The 21437-nt window shown below is 38.1% G+C and overlaps 1 protein-coding gene across 3 annotated transcripts in view; it reads left to right on the top strand.

Annotated features, from left to right (window-relative positions):
• LOC117964194 (leucine-rich repeat and immunoglobulin-like domain-containing nogo receptor-interacting protein 1) overlaps positions 1-21437 on the top strand; it is a 533294-nt gene that overhangs the window by 198923 nt on the left and 312934 nt on the right. For all 3 annotated transcript variants that reach the window (XM_058998459.1, XM_058998460.1, XM_058998461.1), the window contains exon 3: positions 4549-4602. The gene's annotated coding sequence lies outside the window, so the exon portion shown is untranslated. The remainder of the gene's footprint in view (positions 1-4548; positions 4603-21437) is intronic.

Here is a 21437-nt window from a genome sequence, read left to right as displayed (position 1 = left end):
CAGATGTCTGTGTATTACTTTACTGTGTATATACACTGTCCAGCCACTAGCACCTGTCTACCCAATTGGATTTGTCATCGCCCTGAATTAAAGTTGCAAAGTTGATCAAAGTTGGGATCCTTGCATTACTATAAAGATGTGGCCACAACACTATTGCAATTATTCTACCAGAAAAGGGGAACAAAAAATACTAATAATACTAATAATACTACTACTACGACTACTACGACTACTACGACTACTACTAGTAATAATAATAATAATAATAATAATAATAATAATGAACAGCACTAAAATAGACATGACAGTGTATTAGCAATGGCAAGACAAAGGAAAAGTGGACATCAAGAAAGACAGCTGTGACCACAAACAGAGAATGTTAGAGCTGCTGCTAATATATACTACTGAATACCATGCGTGAGCCTGATGGAAATGGTTGTAAACGTGTTTGTTTTTTATCCAATCAAACTTGATTCAAAGCACCTACATCACAAACACACATTAAAAACGGATCATACTCAATATTCTATCTTTCCAAGAACACATTTAAGAATAAACTTTCAATAACATAAGCAATAATTAAATTATATATATATATATATATATATATATATATATATATATATATATATATATATATATATATATATATATATATATATAATTTTAAAATATGTTAATAATAATATATTTAATACCTGCATACAGTATTAACACAATAATATAATGTTTAGTGTATTGGTACGCATGCAAAACATTGCCTCCCTGTGCCATTTTGCACTATTGGTGTTTCAGTCCCCTATTGTTCCCATAAGCACCAATCTGTGCAGTGGAGCTTAAGTCAGGAGTCTGCCGGCTCCATAGCTGTCCTCCCCCTACCTTCCCTTCGTGCTTGTCTCATCTTGCAGCCTTCCCACGGATGCACCTGCCCTTCAGACAGACAGGGGACCTTCCTTGCTGTCACGTCGCTCACCTTTCCTAAACCTGCCGCAAAAGATCTAAGGAGAAAACGTTTTAAAAAATGTTTTTCCAAGCTAGGTCATTTGTGGCGCAGACAGTAAACTGCCATTATGGTTTACACATCAGTTATAAAAAGGTCCTCTCTCCGGGCAACGCACAGATTACCAGTAAATTCTGTAATGGCTCTGAATTGGAAAAGATGTGGGAAATGTATCTCCTGGTCTTCTTGAGAATAATGACCCTTGTGTTTAACAGCCTCTTTACTTGTAGTAACTTCTGCTTAACTGTGAACATTAAAGGACATGGCGTTGGACACTGACATGGCAGAAGCTGTTGAGGGTTGCTGTTTTTAAACTGTTGACATGGCATACTGTGTCCTTCAGGGAGATATTGCATTAAAGTGTTATGGTACACCCTGCAAAGTTTACAAGAAAAGCATTGCCTGACTTTTGTGTCCTGTATTGTCCATATCAAAGCATTTCTCAAAATTAACACCAGGAGCGTTCACCAGGAGAAAAAGAACATCTCTTCTAAAGACTGCAGTGTATCCAGATCATGCTCCCTCCTGCAACTATGCTGGTTTTCTGTTCCCACAGTGAAGTATATCATTTCAATCAGAGCATTGTTGCAGGAAGGAGGATGAAATAGATTGAAACCAGGTTCAACAATGCCCATATCTACATTTTAATCCATCATTGTACCGGCACCAAAATTCAGCACTCTACTCGGCTAGATAAGCTGAATATATGTATTTTAAAACTGAAATGAAAGGACATATCACACATCTGTGATGATGTAAAAGGAAATAGAAATGTATTTTGTACTGTAAAAGCTTTGAACTTTTCAATCTTCTTGCTATGTTGCTGCCAAAATCATTATAGTAGAGTACAGATGTAGTAAAACACTTTCTGTTTCATTTCCAGAGAGGCAGCAAGTGTACCAGCAGGAGATTTTCTGGTTGTCTTTATTTGTTACTGTTGGAGTAAAGATGTGCTACTGTGGATATTAAAGCTGTAGTCATTAGTAACATCATTGAACATTGTAATGAACACGAAAAACGTTTATGTGTACAATCACATTCTTTAAAAACTTTCACTAATATTTTTAAACTACCGGTATTTGATCTTTTGTTTGCTTTACAATAGGAGAACACAGCAGGTTGCTGTGAAGCAGTTGCACAGAGCCCTGCGTTTGGTGTTTGCACACACAAACCAATAAGACAGGCAGTAAAGGCAGAGCTGAATTCCTAAAATGCTTTAAAGAACAATACTTAGGGCTTAGGGCTGTGTTAGATACGGAACTGGTTCACACTATGCCAATCATTGTGGAATGTGGATGAGCTCAGTGGTCGATTAAAACTCCATGATTGTTTTGTGATCTACAACAGAATACCACAGCAGAATAAAGTGCTTTTTTAAAAAATATGTTTTATTTTATTGTATTATAGCTCAAAGTAGAGTTTAAATGTGTTTTAAAGAATGGGGAAATATAATAATATGACTACTATGACTAATAATGTTAAAAATAATAATACATAATCTGCAGTCCAGTGTATTAAAACATGGTACCTAAGGCAATATAGAAACCTTAGAATTACTTAACTAACAATATGGGCTTTGAGATTGTGATGTTAAAATGTTACTGAATAGGCTGTAGGGTGTAAAACACAATGAATTACATTCCCTAGCCCCTCTGAACCTGTGCAGGAGCGAGCAGGTAGGACAGATGAACCAATCAAAATGCATAACTTTGGGAGAGGAGTCAGGAACCAATGCAATGTTTCTGATTGAACAGCTTGGATCACAGCTCTATCTGTCCTGTGAGCTTCAGTCCCCAGTGCAGCTTTTCCGTCACCTTTCACTGGTATTACATGTGGATAGATTGGAGATTGTACAGTCTTGTAGTGCTGACCATTCTTCCACTCTCAGAAGCCTTTACAGTTCATGAAAAGAAAAGAAAAAAACAACATTCAAGGTCTTGCAATGTAAGGAAGGTCATGGAGCAATCAAATATGGTGACTTTATTTGTCAACAGCTGTACAGTTTTTGAGGAAAAAGAAAAGAACTCTGTTGTAAAACATGGCTTTCTTGTGAGAGCAGATTCACTGCAATCTGCCTAGCCCTGGAACAGCTGAAACACTGCCTGCGGCTTTCAGATTATTGGATGGGACTGTGCTTAATTTGCAGGGAAGCCAGATCCTTGACATAATGGCCTTTTCCAGCTCCTTCAGGTTGCTTATACTCTGCTCTTGATCGTTTACGATAAAGAAGGCTAGCATTATAGGGGAGGCACCATCTTGCTAATATCAGACAGGCAAGGTGGCATTAACTATCCCTTATAGGAGTATGCTACTGGCAAGACTACATTAACAACATGCCAGTATTGCAGGCAGAAAAACACTGCAGTGGGAGTTGCTTCTTATAGATTCTGGAACAGCTGTGACACGCCAATGGGAATTTGCAAAAGCAGTGGCTCTGTACTTTCCCTTTCCCATGTTATTACTGGCACCCTGGCGATGCTGAAAAACTGCCACTACTGAAAAAGCTTACACTTACAGTAATATGATCTAGTGTTTCAGTCAGTGTCAGTATAGTTTTGTGACTGCTTCTTCAGAAGCCTCTTTGTCAAGTGTCACACGCACAGCTCTATAATAGCAATAATACATTAATGCTGTTTGTGCGAGCTACTCCAAGCAAACTATCTGTCCAGGAAAGTGTAAGGTATCACTGAATATCTTTTATATCATATTCACTGCTTATTGTTGAAGTCTCATTCTTTGAAACATTGAAACTGAGAAGGGACGTATGCTCAGGTGCAGTACCCCAACTGATCAGTGATCCAGGATAGGTAGATAACACACCCACTTCTGGTGCCCCCCTCCATTTCTTAAAAAAATGAATTCACAGGAGGGGGCAACAGTAAGTAAAGAAGGTGTTTCTAGTTCTAGCTCATTTTAGCAATAATTTCATCAAATTAATTATTTTATTTGCTCATTCTTACTGATTGATTGTTTCAAGTTATGGATGAAGGGGTACTTGGGATTTAGGTTTTTATATTAAGTATTCAGTAAAACACCATCAGCATTCCTACAATTGTATTACTGTACAAGTGCAATTTAAATTAAGACTTAAATTACTGTCTGAATTACATTAAAATGTTCCTTTTATTTACATGTCTATTTAAACTTAAAGACTACAGTATATATGTACCAAGTGTTTTAAATAGCTATGCATCTTTCTTGTTTGTAAAGTAGGGTGACTGTTATGGCCATGGAATAGATTTCTAAAAACCTCTCTGGCAAAATCATTGCAAACAGAAACAATTCTAAGAGAGATCACATATCTGTACTTATACAAACATTTTCTATAGAGCAAGGAACAATAAATAAATCTCTTCTGTTTCAAAGTAGCAAATGAGGAGAAATAGTCGTTGTGGGTAGTAGCTATATGGAATGAACTGCGTGAAAAGAACATTAACTTTTCTGTTCCAGCATTTGAACTGAAACGAGCATGCATGCTGTAAATCCTGTACTATTCATATCATGTTTCTGCTTTAGTCCTCACAGATTGTTCTCTTTTTTCTGTGCAGGTACAAAGAATATTTCACTGACTTCATCTGATCAGTGGAACAGGAATCCCACAGGTAGGGGAGGATATATCGTATCTTTTAACAGTGACCATTGTTCTTAATGAGAATATTGATAGGCTTGGACATGGGTTAACATTCTCATTGAAACATTTCTATTTTAATGTAAATGTAGCCAATAGTTCCATACATGTTCTCAGTATGTGCATCCATTCATTACATAGGTCTCAAATGTGCAGTTTTGAAAGCAACACATGTTTTAGCAATAAGTATTTTCATTTAAAACACAGTATGTGGTACGTCACTAGATTTGACTCAGAAGACACTGCTGGGGTGAAATGATTAAGGAAGTAAAACAGTAACAGCTATCCTGGAAAGCAAGACAAGCAAACTGAGAACTTCGTGTAGATGTCTGTTTTAAATGAAAATACATGTTTGCTATTCTTTTTTTTAAACAATTATTTTTATTCATTTTCCAATTTTCTCCCAATTTTGGAATGAACTAACTCGGGAGAGCCGAAGATGAGCACTCGCGTCCTCCGAAACGAGTGCTGTCAGCCGTCTGCTTTTTTATTCGCTCTGCAAGCCTGCCGTGCAGCCATATTCAGAACTTACAGCGTCGGAGGACCACACAGTTCTGAATTGCAGGAAAACAAATGTAGGGTACGTGGTTTAATCAGACAATAGATGATGCACTCGTAAATCTCCGCTATTTATTTTATTTTACTTTTTTTTTTCTGCAGGAGCATACCGTAGTTATGACATTAAAACACGTGTCACTTATTTTAAAATGGGCTTGATTGGTTGGAATATCATACTGTAGTCATGACAGCTATACACTTTCGTAACTGTCATGGGCGCCCACTGAAAACTCGCATTGCTTCTACCCGCTAAGAGCTCAGAAATCACTACTGCACATGTACTCCAGGGGTGAAAGGCTTCAGCGCCCCAGAACCAATTGGAAACACAGACTTCTGATCTGTTCTGCCCACCTCATTACTGTGTGCGGCAGGGGTGACAGAAATAATGCGATATAATGCTGGTAACAATTATCGTAATGTTAATAATAGTAGCTACAGTTTAATTTAGATTATTATTATTACTACTTATTAATTTAAACTGGTGGCCCTTTGCACCCATATACATGAGCCGCCACTGGTGTGTGGTCTTAAAGATAACAAGCCTGAGGATTTTTCAAGCTTAAGCCCTGCATTTCAGAGAATCCCTAATGAATGTGAACTGATAGCAGTATTTCACGTGGTCCAATGTGGTCACAGGACAGGTGGTATGCTCAATGCATAGGACGAATTCCAATGTATTGTAACAAGCAATATTTTAATACATTTCCATTGCAATTATAGCACTAATTCTAAATTGATAAGACTTGATCCCAGCTGGAATACTCTTCTACAGCTTTCAGAAATTGAATACATTAAATTATTTTTTTTGCATGAGTTGTCTCTTCCTGTAATCCAGTGGCTGAATGGTCTGAACAGGGGTCTGTTATTCCCCTTTCACCTTTGAAGAGTGCTTTCCTGATGGCATTTCCTGGTTCCATCATATTTTTAAAGTTATTTTATTTGAATACTGCGGATAAGCTCCTTTTTGAATCGACAGTGCACCAAGTGTGTTAAGTCCGTCTTGGGTCATTGTATTGCGAAGGAAAGAGTTTATACGTTTCAGTGTACTGAAACATCTCTCTGATTCCTCTGTTGTTAGGAAATAAGGGCACTCTCAGTTTAAAGGTTTGTGAAAAAGTGCCTTGAAGGTTATTCTCTTTTAGCACTTCAAGCGATTCACTTTGAAGTTTGTCTTTGCGTGGCATTGGATAACACTTCACTGCCATGTGCAGCTGTTCATTGGGAAAATCCACATTAAATTGATGGAAGGGTTCTGAATCAATAAGATCAAATTACATCAAGTGATTTACTTTGTCGAAGTGTTCTTTTGCCTGCAGAATCATAATGTTCCATGCTTCCTTCGTTACATCAGCATTGTTTGAGCCAATTTTTTTCTTTAGTGGTTCAGTTTCGCTTGGGTTATCTTCTGCGGGAAGGTTTTCTTTCAGTGTTGTCACAGATTTTGCGAATTTGTCCAGCGAGTGTTCAATTGCTACTACAATCGAATTTTGCTTTTGTAAGATGTTATAAAGAATGTCCACGTGTTGGGCAGAATGAAAAAAACTTCAAAAAGAGAAGAAAATCTTTCTACCAGATGCTTTGCCAGTCCATAAGATTGCTGAACTGATCCATCATCCCAACTGTCCACACTCTGAATTTTCTCAAAGCACTCCTGCTTTTAATGTTCCACCGTGTTGCCCCAGAACTTGGAATCCGACTTTTACACAAGTCGTCAAAACATCTGTTAGTTTCAGAGACGTTGAGAATAACACTGAAAAGGCTGAAAGATTTGCAGAAATCTCTGATTGGTTTGACAGACTTGCCACATAATAATATAGCTGGTGAGCATAACAATGGCCAAAGTGCGCATATGGATAACTTTCTTTGAGTCTTGCTTGGACACCATTTGATGCACCACTCATTACAGCTGCACTGTTGTATGTTTGCACGATAAGTTTTGTTTTTAAATTGTAAGGCTCCAGTTCTTGCTTCAGAAGAGTTGATAAATCCTTCAGCCGTTCAGTCCCGAACTTCCAAAAAAATATGAACCCTTTCAACGACAGAGCCCTCAGTGATATACCTCAGCACAATCACTAGTTGAGTTGTACATGATACATCTCGTTTCGTTGACTTGTACTGACATGAAGCTTGCATTTGAAACTTCAGTTTGAATTTTCTTCTTGTGCACTTCCAGCATACAATCTAGAAGTTCGTTCTGTATGGTCTGTGATGTATTTTTAGACAGTTGCATTTGCAAGGTGATCAGCTAACTGATTGTTTAGTTGAGAAAACGCATCTACCAAATCTAGAAACACTCCCCGATTTAAAGAAGGCTCTCTCTCTCATCATGACCTCTCAGTGGCAACTCATGACTTCCACAGAACCTGATGCAGTAAATTATCCGGGAAAGAACACACCTATTCTTCTGTACAAGCTATGCCTTTGCACGGAAATATGGTAACCTTCATCAATCTGAGTAGCAATATCAAAGTTTCCAGTCATTTTCAGTTTAACACAGTTCCCGATATGAGAAGCACTGCACTCATGTTTTTTAACTTTCTCTGACCATTGTGTTTTAAATCACTGATTCCGGTTTTGGTCCAAGCTGTATCCCCTCCAAACAAAATGCATGGAAAACAAAACACTGTCACTCATTCCTGTCAAACCATGACACACAAAAGCGCCAGTTTTTTTTTATTATTATTATTTATTTATTTATTTTTTCTTTTTGTATAAATTTCGTCGTTGCCGATTATTTTTATTATTTTCTCCCAATTTGGAATGGCCAATTATTTTATTATGCTCAGCTCACCGCTACCACTCCTGCGCTGACTCGGGAGGGCGAAGATGAACACACGCTGTCCTCTGAAGCGTGTGCCGTCAGCCGACCGCTTTTTCGGACTCACCATGCAGCCACCCAAGAGCTACAGCGTCGGAGGACAACGCTGCTCTCGGGCAGCTTACAGGCAAGCCCGCAGGCGCCCGGCCAGACTACAGGGGTCGCTGGTGTACGGTAAGCCGAGGACACCCTGGCCAACCTAACCCTCCCTCCCCCCGGGTGACGCTCGGCCAATTGAGCACCGCCCCCTGGGAGCTCCCATCCTCGGTCGGCAAAGAAATAGCCTGGACTCGAACTCGCGACATCCAGACTATAGAGCGCATCCTGCACTCTATGCAAGTGCTTTTACTGAATGCTCAACTCGGGAGCCCCCGTTTTGTTTCTTTTCATTTTGTGTAATTGTAATATCACGAGGCTGGTGTACACCCAGCCTTTCAACCTCCAACTTTTCTATTGACACACCAGTACTTTTTCCCTTTCAAGTCTCACTTGTAATGAACAGCAATGCACACAGTTAGCAACACTGCAAACATATCTTCAAAAACAAAGCCAATTACCGTCATATTTGTTTTGCCTTCAAATAAAACAGTAACTTCTGAGTCAGCAATTTACACTGATCAAGAAAACAACTAGCTTTTGTATACACCATGTTGTCATGACAACAATAATGCAGCAGAAGGGTGTTTGTGTGTAGCAGCTATTAGAGGTGTACACGAAGGTGTAAACACCTGGATCAAACCTCTAACAAGGATCTCCTTTGTCAAATTAAAAATTAACAATTGCATTTAAGCAGGGGTGCTTTTACGGTTGCATTATGAGTTTGATAAGATAACTACTGTATCTAATTTGGATAAAGTCTTTCGTCTTGTTCATACTGTGACATATAACTGTAAAATTAAAGAATTTGTTTAAAAAATAAAAACGATGGTCCATTACACATCTAATTCCCTTTTTATTATTTAGATCAATTGAAATGTAGAGCTCATTTGAGTAATGTTTGGAGTTGCAAAGCAGTAAACATTAATTTTGGTTTGCTTCCCTGAATAATGAAATTAAACATTGCTTTATTACTGGAACTTGTTTTGTTTTTGCAGTTACCAAAGATTTATGGGAAAAAAGGTAAATGTAGATTTCTCTTTTTCCTCTTTTCTGATTTCAATATTGTGAATGATTTTGTCGGCCATGAATACAGTGACCAAAATAAAAAAATGTATTTAGTTATGAATGTGTTTTTAGCATAAGGAAACTTAGACGTTTCAATTACAACACAATTAACTGAGTCAATAAGAAACCAGGGTTTCCTTGTCAGACACAATTATGCTATGATTCCATCTGCCGCTGTGTTAGAATAGAAACACTTTGATATCAATCAAGTTAGATTTCATTGGCAGCAGTCTTGTCGTACTATCCAGTTTCAGTTAAAGGCGATTGCTTGCTTTATGAAAACATCTTAAAGGCTTTCAAATCAAGTCATTACCCTCTGTTATGCAAGGGAGTGAGGCTACAGAAGTATACCAGGAAGCAGCAGCTTAAACTTTTCTAGTAGAAAAATGTGCATATTCCAGTGATAATGTTGCTAAGGTAGAAAAACTGATTTTAAAGTCTTAAGGTCAGTTATACATTCTTGGAAGAGTTTCCCACTGTTGCGATATACCACTGCTTTCAGCGCCAGACTTTTAGTCAATTGGAGATATGAAAATGGTCTACTATGGAAACCAGCATTAAATACACATAATTGCTTTGGTTTTTCACTATGCATCCACATCGTTGTGTGTACATAACCTCTAATAGTTGGTAGAAGGTTTTTAAAGCAGGTGCTTAACCGGGAGACAAACGTTACAGTGTGTGTAAAATTGTGTCTCCTCTTTTGTCCAACAGGTAGGATATTCCATGCTGAGATGTTTTTTTTTTTCTTAATAAACCATAACATGACATCCTTGACTGTCTTCTTGAACCCCCCCTGCCGACTTATCAATACAGGGAGAGCTTGGTAGCATTGTGTGAAAGCACTTCACGCTTCTTGTGTTCTAAAGGGATTGTCTTCGATGAAATGACACACATGCTGCAATAATTCTAAACCAGGACCCACAGCATAACAAATTATTGGTTTAAATTTAGGCAGTGAGGACTTCAGAGTAAAATCAGTTATGTGGAGGTATTAGGGGTGCAGATTGCGATGATGGTGGGGAGTTTGTACAGAGAGCACAGATTGGAGGAAGTTGGCTGCCCTTTTAAGGAGGTCTTGAATTGAAGGGGTTGAGTTGAAGGCAGACTGAAGGACAGCTGGTATGCTCTTACAGTGAGGTATAGTATAAAAGGCATGGAGACTGAGGGAGTTGGGGACTCTGTTACAGTAATGTAAAGGGAGATACGCATTGCGGAAAAGTTCTGGACACAGCTATGTACAGTATCATACTGTTAGATTCTGTAAAGAGATGTTAGTCTTTCTGTAGACAGGAAATGTTGAATTTCTGAAAGAAGTATAAAACATGTCATTTGAGAAAAAGCTTTCATTTCTAACTTCCAAATCAAGACACATTGGTACTTTGGCTATCCTATGTGTCTGGAGCTTGCCCTACGCAATGTAACATTATCTCAAAGGCAGCATGCATGCTAGCAATGACAGATAATCCCATGAAAAAGAGACTGAGCATGCAGACAACTTTTTCCTGTTTCTCGCTTCTTATTAGACTGGAACAAACTTTGCTGTACAGATGGCTCTGAGATGAAACCAATAGGCAATCCTGTCACTAGGATACACTGGCCGTCCTCAGCTCTAATTGTTCTTAACATTTGGTCACACAGCCTCATTGTTTTCATTGATTTTAAGCCAATGTATTTCATCTGACTGTAGCTTAACAGCACTTTGATCACTTTGAAGAATATTAGCAGTGTTAAATGTTCATTCTGACATACATTTGTTGTATTACTGTATGTTCTGAGAACTAATTAGATCACAAAAAGCAATTAATTGATTGGGAGGTTGGGTTGTTGTGTGGGCATGTGTGTTTTGAAGATAAACAATATTTAATTAAACAGACATATTTTCAATATAATTAAGAGTAGACCTACTACAAGCAAAGCTCACTAAGGGCATTTAAAGAAAAAATCTACACAGTGCAAGTAAGTAAAATGGTAAGCTGGTGGACTGGAATACTGCTTAATGTGTCACATAAGCTTTGGTGTGAGCCCAGAACATGCATAATTAGACTGTTTTGCTCACATTGCATTTCAAAGATTAGAGCTTTCTAAATTTAAATGCGTAAAACATCTTGGCAGATGCTCCACTCAGAAATCCTTCAGCAAACCTTCCAAAACTAAAAAAAAAAAATTAAATAATACACAACAGCATTAAAAACCGCTGTACAAAAAAATAAAATAGACACCATACACTTTAAACATGTTCTCTTCTTTTGACTCTTGTCTCTAGTGTATTTGAGTAACTATAAAATACTGTACTTTATTTGCCATGTTAATGCACTCACTAAATTAAAAGCACCTATATCACTGTCTCAACAATATATTTTGGTCCTGGTGGAGGAATCACACTTTTTTTTTTGTTGTTTTAAACTGCAAGGCAGTAAAAGAAAAAACATTTATTATTAATTTTTTTACCAGCGTACCGAGTAGGCGACTGAAACAAGCCGGCGGATTCAACTCAACAGCGGGGCGCAGCAGAGCTGGGTCCTGGTGGAGGAATCACTTTTTTTTTTTTTAACTGCAAGGCAGTAAAAGAAAACCACACATACACGCACACAACAGCAAAGCTGTAAGGGTAAACAGAACAGACTCCACGGCAACGCAAGAGAGCTGAATTTATAAGGGCACCGAGAGGGCGGGCCGAGACAATCCTGCGGAATCAACTCCACAGTGGGGCGTGGCAGAGCCAGGGTCCGGTGGAGGATCATGCGTCTCTCTTTTTTTTATTGCTAGCAGAGGAAAACACAAAACAGCGAACACTGTAAGGTTAGAAAAGCAGACTACAATCGCAAAGCGATGTAGGCTGTTGAAAAGAAAAAGAGTAAACACGGCACAGTTGTGCAGCGTTTGTAGCTGAGTTCACAGAAGCAGAGATTCTGATTCCAGGGAAGTGGCAAGCCAGCTTCAGGCAATAAAATTGCAGGGGAACTCCAGAAAACTCAAGAGAGAGCTGTTTCATACAGGCTCAATCCCAGCAACTGGACAAGGGTGTCTAGCCTGGACTACGTGCAGTCACACAACCGGGGCAGCGCATAGCTTACAGCAGGGTGGAGCACCATCTACAGGCAGAGTACATTAAGGGCCGCTATGCGCACCAGGTTATTAGACAGCGTGCGTACTGAGCACTGTGTGCACCCAGTATTGTGTGCACTGAATGCCCCGAGTACTGTGCACACAGAGTGTGCCACATGCACCATGTGCACAGAGTGTGCTGAGCATTGAGGGTGCTATGCGCACCGAGGTACCAGACACGGTGCCAACATGTCTGTCTGTGTTTTACACTCCGCATTACTGTTGTGTTGTGGGATTATGGGGACCCTCTGTATGTGCCTGCACTGTTTTTTTAAATGTAATGCCTACCTTTTATTAAAATGTGTGGGTCCTTTAATGTTTCAGTTTGACATAACAAAACAAGAGGAAAAAAATGGACATGTTATTGCATAAATATTTACGTCTGGTTTCACAAACCTCGATTAGTACTAGTTTTGGGCTACTTAAGCAACATGAGTTCAAGATTAGTAATAATCCGGGCCTGTGAACATAAAACATTTTATTACACAGATGTTTACTATTCTGGATCTTAAACATATGAAAAAAATAACAAATCTACTGACTTGACTGTATATATTTTGTAAATATTTCAAATGTTTTATTCATTTCCATAAATTACATACTGTAATCACTCTCTGACTTTTACGAGGGGAGGAGAGCTATTTCTCCAACCACTCCAGTAAGTTTCATACAGAGTTATGCCAACTCTTGTTCTACATACATTTTACGCTACTGTGATGGTAACCCAATATTGGAAGGAGCTTGAAAACAAAATGAGAAACTATTCAGAAAACATTATGAAACCAGATTGATAGTTTTGAAATTGCCTGGGAAACAGCCATTAACATCCCTTTGTGAGGGTCAACACACAAGTGGTGACTTGAGTACAGCAAGCTCGCTGACCAGTAATAGTGTTTGCTTTCCATTGTAATTCAGAAAGTTAAATGCCAATTCCAGTACACTCTGCTCTCTAAAAAGCCTGCAATAATCTCCAGTTTGATTACCCTCTGCTGAACCTTTATTTTCCCTGTAATGCTTCTTTTACAGCACTGCACAGCTAATAGCCATGGTGAATCTCCAGTTCAAGTGTGCTGGAGTGCCATTTGAAATGGAAATAATCATACTGCAACCATGGCTCTGTAACAGGTGGGAAAGGATGAGGTTGGACGAGATGTACAGTCTCCAAAGGGAGTGTCGTTACCAGTGAACATGCAGATTGGAACCCTTTGAACTGGCAGCTAATGGCTCTATATTGTATCCTCATCCTATCTTCGGGGGCCAACTCTCTAAGGGCCTAGCAGGCTCATTTTATGCAAGGTGGAGCACTAATCTTTACCCTTTCTCAGCTCTTTACTAATAAACAGTTTTAGTTTGTAAATATATATTTTCATGGTAATAACATCATTTAGGTTGCAGAGATGCATAAACCAGTTTTGCATATAAGAATTGCTTTGCTATGCCCTGATTTTGAGCTTTTTATTTCAAATTAAACTTTTTGCTGCTTAAACTTACTGTATTATTTTGAATGATTATGTTGTTGATGATAATTAAGGCTACGATTTTGTCACCGTAATTTTTTGTACATTTCACGGGTGAGGTGCGACAAAAAAAACAAGAATTCACGGAAAGGTCACCAAATAATGTAGTTTTAGCTACATCAGCATACACAAGAGCTTTTAAATAGTACACCAAAACCAGTAATATAAAGACTATTGCTTTTGACTGCTGACACGTTTAAATGTTACTTTAGAGTACAAAACTTAGTTAGTTTTCCACGATTCTGAAACAGCATGTTGTAAAGAAAGCCTCTGTAAGTTGGTAAACTTCTGTTCTCTGATGCATTTGTTCTTCTGTCTTTACAGAAAACAGCTCACTCACCGTTTTCTGTATTTTAGCTGTTTTCCCTACTGCAGATTCAACGGCTCAGCTACAAAATCTCATTCGCTGACCTACATAACTACATGTAAATGCTGTGTGCATACACAACCAAGCAATTTCCAGATACTCGCAGGTTTGTATTTTTAGTGCATGGCATACTGCGTTCTTATACAGATAAAGGAAGCGTCTCATCAAATTTGTTTTTACAATCATTTCCAAGATTATACAGATTTTTTTCAAATTCACGACTTCCATGACCACCGTGACATCGTAGCCTTAATGATAATAAACAGGGATGATTTATGGTTCGTGACAATAATAGCAGAATAGGATAGTAAAAAGGTTGATTTCGCAACACAGATTCTCACTGAAGGGTGTGCGTCAGCATAGCTGGTCACTAAGGGCAGGAACAGTGCATACAGATAAATATGCCAACTTTTGTTTTCTAGTTTGGTTTATATTGCTCACAGTTTAAGATTTAATTCCATTTGTGCATAGTTGTTGGTGTGCAATTGTACAATTTGATCAGCCCCTTATCCTAGACCCCTTGTCACTTCAATCTCCTGCTGCTGCTCCTCCTTCAAGCATTCTCGTTCGCCTGCTCTTGGGCTCAGCTCCTTGATCTGTAGTTGTGCTACAAGTTGCCTTTAAAGATTGTGATACCAGTAAGGTCTATGCTGCATTTACAGCCCTTTGTCTGCAGTTGTGTCGGTTAAGCTGAAAAAAAGTGAATGCGATTCCACATTTTGAACAAGGACTAAAAAGACAGCTAACATCCATACAAACACACAAACTCACCTGACTTGACATAGACATAAAACTAGGCTATTCTGGGAAAATGGTTTCTCAAATAATGCTGTCTATTAATAATGTAAGGAGCAAGAGTCTTTCTTGTTCATTATAGTAATTCAGATTTCATTGACCAATATATCACAGGAACTGAGCTTAATAGATGAGACTAAAATTACTGTCTATTAAATACAGACAGGCTTCGTTTTATAAGGTTCATATGAAGAGGGCTGATTTCAGGAGGCTGTTACTGTATTGTGAAGGCATTGAGTAAAAGGGGTTGTTAAAGTGAATGAAATAATTCTATAAACTGAACCTGTTGTTCAAGTCTCACATGTGCAGATCTGAATGAAGCACATGTTACATCAAACATGTACACGGTTAAAGATTTGCATGCCTTACTTCCAGGTAGCCCTGTCCACATTTACAGCACACTTCCTCTTTTCTTCTGTTTTCCTTTTGGTGTGAAGTAATATTACTGCCTGCTTTTGTTGAGGAGGTGTAAGGCAGACAGTACCCTTATAAAAGCTCCCCATAATAAAAGCATAGCATAGTGTAATAAAGTGAAGGTATGGTAACAGCATAGGTAACCATTGTAAAGCCCAGTGAGGTATAGAAAGCATATTAAAAAAACAACATGGCAAGCCATGGTAAAGTATGGTAAATGTGTAAAAATAATAGTAAACAATACTTGATCTGTAGCTGTTCAACTATAGTAAAGGTAAAATAATTATTAATAACAACCACTTACTATACCAATGTACATAGTTAACATCATGCTTAAAGAAATGTAAGTTTGATTTTTTTAAAATATTGTTTATTTTTTTTTTATACTGTGTAGGGATGGTGTTGGAGAGCATTTTTTTGTTTTGTAACTACTGTAGTACAGCTCAGACGAACAGCAGTCTCTAAACTATTTTATATCACTGATATTTTCGACCTGTATTGTAAGAAGCGTATTCTGTAACATCCCCAAGTGCAAAAACAAGAGATAAACTGGAATGTGCACTTCCAAACATCTACTGTGTCTGCCTCCACTATTCTACATGCTATACACCCGCTAAACACACCCACAGCCTTACAAATCCACAGTAAACCCATGGGAAAAGCATTACAGTAACATTTTATAATGGTACCCCAGCCATTGCCATATAAATACATCTGCTTGATTTTCAAAATGTAATATTTTTTTGATAAACTCAGGGTTTCGAAACTCATAACAGAAGCCTTAAACTCAGATGTAAGACAAAATGTACCTAATTGTGTGAAACTGTCTCTAAAGCTACACCCGAATATGTGTCGAGAAATATATTATTTTGGCAATAAAAACTGTATTATTTAGAAAATAAACAGTATGTTACAAATAATTCCTCATTAATCATGTTTGGTAAGTACACAGTTTTATGTGTATATAATTATGTTTAAATATCAATGGTTTATCATTTAATTAGCATTAGGAAGAACAGAGACTTCTGCCACATTGTGTTAATTCTGCATACTGCATTCAATGCATGCACTTATACTTCAGCCCCACAGAGCCAGTCACCAGAGACACTTACTGTATTTTACTGTGTCCAATTATTGTAGCAAAACATCCCAAAAGCCAGTGTATTCATTAAAATGTTCTGTTAAGCAAAATCCCCTGGTATCTATCATGCTAAATCTGCAGTATGTGTGCAAGACCATAGCAATGAAAACAGTAAAGCGTGGGATACTGAATATACACACTGTGCAATATTTGCAATGCAATTAGTATTTGTGTAATATTGTTAAATCGGAGGAACCATTCACATTTAACAGAATGTAGTGTCTTTCTATAAGGCATTTTGTGCAACTTGCTTGCAATTATTTAAACTAAGAAAATTAAATTTCTAATCTGTGATTGCATGGACAAGAATGTTGATTTGATCAACCGATAAGCCACAGCTGGATTTTTTAGAACATTTTACAGCATTGGGGAATGCCTCAACTACCTATCCATTTTTATAATGTATAAAAATAAAGTATGACAGTATCATACATCCCCTGCCAGAGCTGTAAATTCAAAATTAGAGCTATCAGTGTGGCAAACAATATGATTATCATAACCTACATCAACAGTATGAACAGAATCGTATTGAATAGGACGTGAACTGGTATTAAAGATGTAGATGTAATTAGGTGTTTGCATCATGATAAAGTATATTAAAATGATTTACGGTATACAGAATATTTTCTTGTGTTCAAGGCTAGCGGCGGGAATAGCAGATGCAGGAGACAGGAGATTGCAGTTCAAACCGCTTGCTGCATCACTTTTATTAACAACAGGACAAACACAATATTTAAACAAATCAAACATAAACCAGCACCCAAGCAAAAGCTTTCTCATGCAGAGACAGGGCACACAACCTGCTGCTCCTTGTACTTAACTCAACCTTTCCAGCAGTAGAATCAGCTCCTCTTATATACAGCTGGCCATCCCCAAATTGGCAATCAATTAGCCCATTAGGGATGGCCACATTCCACATTGCACACATGTTTTTGCTGGAATGCCTTGGTACATACAAAGTGCAGTTCTCTTCCTATACTTATATACAAGATAGCTGGAGAAAACATGTTCTTGCTCTAGTGGTTTATTTTCTTTTATAGGCCTAAGATAATTGAACAGTTCTGAGAATTGAATTTCATATTGTAGAGCAGCAGGCTTTACGTATCAGGTTTGCATATACTGTGCACCACAGCCCACCTGTTTCCAATTGTTAAGAATAGAAACAATGGGGATTCAGTGTCATTATTTTAACTGAAAAACTGTTCATTTACATTTAAATGACCTTTTTATAAAAATGTATTAAAAAAAATGTAAATGCGTTTTTTAGTGGCTTTTAATCCCCACAAGGCAGATATTTTCCTTGAGTAATTCTATGAAGTGTATTGTAGAGAAGCTGATGTCATATAATATTGGTTTTCCTTTTGCTTATAACTCATTAAAACAAAGCTCTGAAAACATGCGAACAAAAATAAAAAAAGGAACTTTTTTTTTTGGACGAATAAATTAGGTTAATTTTAATATAGGGGAAAAAAAACTTTCTCTAGCAGGAACTCAATTATACTTATACAGCCAATACCTAATAATTGGAAATGTGAATAGGCATTGCAGGTGTCATACAATTTAACAATGCCTGATAATGCTCAAGTAAATTAATTTCCAAAAGGGCATGTCCCCATGTATTTTAAATCTATTTCAGCACAATACTTTAAAGGTGCTAAACATGGTATTTACCTCATGTAACTTGGGTGATGTTTAAGTTCCCCTTAAGTACTGGGTACACTGAGTTGGCTACTATACTGGTTCAATACAACATACAGAGTTATGTTTAAAAAAAGACCATCCTGTTAGATGTCACTTCTGTTACTGTGGGGGCTCTTCTTAAACAATTTCTTCTGAGTAATACCCTGTCACAAATGGCTGAGTTACGTGGAGGTGTAAAAATAGACAATGGTGTGATTTTCTTTTCCTTTATTCCTGCCTACTGACAATAGTAACCAGGACAAGACAATAAACAAAAGAAAATGTCCAAACAAAGGATAAATGCTAATTGAAAGGTATAGAGACAAAACAAATAAACAACAAAGTAAAATTATCCAGGCTCTGGGTGGCTGTTCTCGCCTTTCTGGCCGGTCTGGTGTCCGGCCTCCTGGTTAGTTGTCTCCCTTCTAGAGTAGTTTGTTCAGGTCTGCCGAAAAATCACAGTTAACATTTTTTTTACCAAAAAAAGAAATCCCTCAGCACCTCTCCCATACTTCTTTGTAGTTTCAAAGCCCAGCCTCGACCGCTACAGCACGGCCCCCTTTATGTGCGCAGAATGCCCCCTAATCAGTGGAACACCAATCAGTGATCTGCGTTTTAATCGCCTCCCAATCCTGGGACTTTCCAGAACATTCCGTGTTGTTGCCCTCAACAAAGATGACGACCGTCCTTTCGGGACTACCGCCCCAAAGGCGGAACTGCCGCGTCACATAATCTCTGTTGGGGCCTTCTAGGCTGGCTCACAGTCCCCTGGCGGCTGGGATGGTGGATTACAGCACGGGATCCCATACCAAGAGTTGCAATTGCAGCTTTCTAAATTCAGGGATTTGACACTTAAGGGACAAAACGTATTTAGGAAGCTAATATTATCATGTGTCAGCACCTCAGTTCTTTATTTGGAAGCTGGTAGTCTTAAACTTGCAGGGTAATAATATCACATGCATATGCTAAATCATTATTAGAAAACTATTCAGTACCGTCAGCCAATCAGCTTCCAGTTCTAGCGAGCTCTAATAGACGGTAGATGCCCGCTGGAACGTCTCAGCACCAACTGTGAATCAAACTTCAAATCAATCCACATGTATACCGGCTTTTTAAAATGATATTCCTGCTTACAGCCTCTCTGACATCATGACAAACTACCTAAACTCTGAGTCTATTTATGTCAATGTTGATTTATTTGGGCACATATCAATACTAGACTGGGTAATTTACCATCCTCACCTTCAACACCCGATCCAGCTACTGCTGTTGAAAATCTGCTACAAAACCCTAGTACTACAAGTAATAATACAGCAAGGCATATAAAAGTATCGGAGAATGAGCTTGAAAACCTAGAACTGCAAAGAAACAAACTAAGAACAAGACAAGAAAACCAAATGGTCAGTATCTGTTTTTAAGAATTGGTTAGCTGAAAAGCATTTTGATACTGAATTTGAAACTCCATGTCAGCTCAAATGATGCTCCAATAACAAGCAGTTCAGACTCCATGGCACACAAACTGTTCAGTAATCGCACCATTCATTTCTCAGGCAATGCCCAGATTATAAATAGGGGGTTACAACCCTAACAAGTTAATATAAAATAAAAAAAAAAACAATTTACTTTATATGTATGTCATCTTTGTTTTTTATTTAAAAAATATTCAGGACTATTTTCTTAGAACATCTTCACTCAGCGGAAAGGTACCCAACGAATCAGTGCAAGTTCAAGGTAAATCTAGGTTTTAAGGTGTTTTGTTAATGAAAACAATGGTAAAAAATGGTTTTCTTATTGTGATAGTGCCCTCTCGATGATGGCTCTACCGTGTGATAGTTGACCTTGACTTTCATTAGCGCCCTCGCCTTCGGCTCGGGACGCATAACTCCCGTCACGGTCAACTAACACGTGGTAAAGCCATCATCGACGAGCACTATCGTTTAATTATATCCCATGCATATGCTACATTATTATTATTAAACCCTGGTTCTCCATTACCTGGTCCTGGTTTTTGTTCTAGTTGTCTTCATCATAATCTCCTTTGAGTTGTACTCTACATATGTGCATATATTCCCAAGCTTTTTTTGCCTTGTTGGTTGTCTGGTTGCTAACAGCAATAATTACAACCAAGTATTACAAAAAATATATTTTTCTTTGTGAGCCTGTTCTAGTTCTATCCCACCCACCTGGTATTTGGATGATACATTTAAAACTTTTGACATTTAATTGGCTCAGTTCTGTATGTGGTTTAAATCATTTTGGATTTCTTAGGTGTCTTAAAAGTATGAAATATAATCAATTGGAAATTATGTTGTTTTTCTGAAAGGAGGATCCTCCATCTAATCACATATGTAATCATACTGTTCCATAAATAGCCTATCGCTCATGCCTCCCTGTTGTTTCTTTGTTTGGTTCTCCTCCCCCCAGCATGCCTTGTCCAGGGGAGCTACGTGTCCACCTACTGGCTATAGCTGTCATCAATCATAGTCATTAAACCACAGGTCAGCCAGCTCATGGGGCGGGGGCAGGTGGCCCTGAGTGCTACTTGTCCTGCTCGCTGGCTACAGCTGTCATCAATCAATAGTCATTACATCACAGTTCAGCCAGCTCATTAAGGGGGGGGGGGGGGGGGGGGGGGGGCAGGCGACCAAAGTGCCACTTGTCGTGCCCACTGGCTATAACTGTCTTCAATCAATAGTCATGACATCACAGTTTAGCCAGCTCATGGGGCAGGTGTCAAACTCTAATGGAGAAGGCCGTGTGCCAAAGTATATTACGTTTCATCATGGGCATGACCACCTGTCAAATGCAATTAAAGAAGTGTATGTCTCCTTTCTGAAATAAATATATATATATATATATATATATATATATATATATATATATATATATATATATATTTATTTCTTAGCAGATTATTATTATTATTATTTATTTCTTAGCAGATGCTCTTATCCAGGGCGACTTACAATTGTTACAAGATATCACATTATACATTATACAAATATTACATTATTTTACATACAATTACCCATTTATACAGCTGGGTTTTTACTGGAGCAATCTAGGTAAAGTACCTTGCTCAAGGGTACTACAGCAGAGTTGCCCCCACTGGGGATTGAACCCACGACCCTCCGGTCAAGAGCCCAGAGCCCCTAACCACTACTCCACACTGCTGCCCAGTATATATATATATATATATATATATATATATATATATATATATATATACAGACGTGCTCAAATTTGT

The sequence above is a fragment of the Acipenser ruthenus genome, chromosome 24, assembly GCF_902713425.1.
Source record: "Acipenser ruthenus chromosome 24, fAciRut3.2 maternal haplotype, whole genome shotgun sequence".
In the NCBI taxonomy this organism is placed as follows: Eukaryota; Metazoa; Chordata; class Actinopteri; order Acipenseriformes; family Acipenseridae; genus Acipenser; species Acipenser ruthenus.
The sequence above is the reverse complement of the archived record's forward strand: the minus strand, read 5'-3'. Positions and strand labels throughout refer to the sequence as shown.